This window comes from Sinocyclocheilus rhinocerous, unplaced genomic scaffold, assembly GCF_001515625.1.
Source record: "Sinocyclocheilus rhinocerous isolate Xijiao unplaced genomic scaffold, SAMN03320098_v1.1 scaffold2660, whole genome shotgun sequence".
NCBI classification, from domain to species: Eukaryota; Metazoa; Chordata; class Actinopteri; order Cypriniformes; family Cyprinidae; genus Sinocyclocheilus; species Sinocyclocheilus rhinocerous.
Window position 1 is genome coordinate 55,226 of NW_015630549.1, and position 2,268 is coordinate 57,493.

Consider the following 2,268-nt stretch of genomic DNA (forward strand, 5'->3'; position numbering starts at 1 on the left):
TTCGCAACATGATTTATCAACTGCCACAAATACTGCCTAAACAAAATACAGATTTTGTGCACTTTATTTACTGTACCAATATTTTAAATTGGCCTTTGAACTTAGCTTTATTGCATGGCAAAAAAAACTAAACGTTACCTTGCCAAAGCACTGACAGAGCCCATTGATCTAATGATGTTGTTGAGCGCTCCAAATGCAAACTTTGCATGCAACAATCAGGCAGCAATTGACAGCGCTCTGATCCAATGGCATACAGGCATCGTCAGATTGGCAGTACTCTAGCCCAATGATGTTGAAGGATCCAGTGGGGGCGGCAGTCAAATTTCAGGGTGACTGTGCGTGCCACTCTTTATCACAACCCTGCCAAAATGTAGTGCCAGTAAGTGCGCTCATTGGCACCCCTTCAGCTGGTGGCGCCCTAGGCGACCGCCTAGCTCGCCTATGCCTAGAAATGGTACTGAGCATGCATATTACTAGCATATTGGCTGTTTATTATTACTTATAAGCAGATATTAATGCCTTATTCTGCATGACCATATTCTAGATCCCTTAACCCTACCCAATACCTAAATACCTCCTACCCTCATAACAATTACAACACCTTACTTACTATCAGTAATTAGGAGTTCACTGAGGGAAAACTAATAGTGAGTAAATAGTTAATATGTGTTCCCTAATCTAAAGTGTTACCACCAGTTGTGTTTTGTGACTTAATGAGTTAAGTTAGTGATTGTTTGAGATTGTTTGTGATTGTTGTGATTGAGTTAGTGATTGTTGACTATGTCATTCGCAATGCTTCATAGGATTGTGGTTCTTTCCCTTATTAAAGACATTAAGTACACAGTCTTGTACCTTGTGCCTTTTTGTCCCATTTTCAAATATGTTTGGCTTCAAATCAAAGTTTGTAATATTGTGATTCAGCTCGTAGCTGGTTGGTTTGGTGGGAAAAAATGAATGGGAAAAAGTGGGTGAGCACTTATGCACTCTATTACGACGCAAGAATTTTTAACTGTACTTCTACAAAATGATGAATGAAGAACATGCATTGGGTGTTTTTATGTTTTTATTTAATTAATGAAGGTGATGTAAACTGAACTAAACAATACTGTTGTATTGTAATTGTATGCACTATTGTATTTTGTATGTGCAACTTATTAGTATTTGAATTTTTTTCCCGTTAATTTCAACATTAATTTCATATTTTCTCACTGACCTCGTAACTCTAAACTCCTAAACTTTTATCACTTTCTAAAGCCACAGTTTGAAAACAGCAAACCCTTAAATGTCTTTTTAGACTCCAAATCACCATCCGCTGCCTTCCTATGACGAGATCATTAGAGATCAGACAAACACAAGTTCAGCTGCATTTCATCCCCAAACTGTGAACAATTCAGAAAATCAGAGTGCTTTCTTTTAATGTCACTCTGCGTTATCTTTTCCTGTCCTCTGCCCCTCCCAGTAAAGGACAGTCTTTTGGCACATGGCCCCGAGGGTACATAAGTACTCTTTAGCATTTCATCTCACAAACCACCAGAGCCCTAGCGCTTTTCCAGCTGTTGCCAAAACTGCTGGTAATCCTTTTAGCGTCCGGACCGCAGGGCTCTGCGCATCATGACTTTAATCAATTTACACATCAAACTGTTCAAGGGAACACTTGATGTTCAGGTACAAGACAGAAAACAACTGGAAGGTTTTAATCGCAATTATAGTTGCTGAGGAAAATGACAATTGATTTTCGCTTCAGCTGATAAAGTGACTCAATTTTCCACAGTTGACTTTTGTTTCCTTTTGTTTGAAGGGAAGACATTTTGCCAGTCACATGAACGTTTTTATGGTGCATTAGAAGAGCTGTTTTTATTTAAATAAGAAATATATATTTCTGAATTGTATACCATTTTTTGGTGCCGTACAGCCCTCTATCTGTTTTTATTTATTTACTTTTTTTAAATTTTTTTTATCTGAGTTGCAAATTGATTTGTATTCATCAGGTTTAAAAGTAACCCAGCTCTGGCTCATGTCATGTAACATAAATGTTAGACCCTCAGGGTGACTGGATAATGTTTAATGGTCTGGGCTGCTAAAACAAAGGTTGGAGGTTCAATCTAAAGTAGTAAGTCCTGTTCTATCATCATCAGCTCTCGACCACAGCTTGCTCCAGGCTGACTGTCATTGCAATTGGTGTATTATAAGTCACTTTAGATAAAACATTTTAAATGCCAAGTATCTAAGACCTATAGAAAAGTAACTAGACATGTATGGGCAACATTT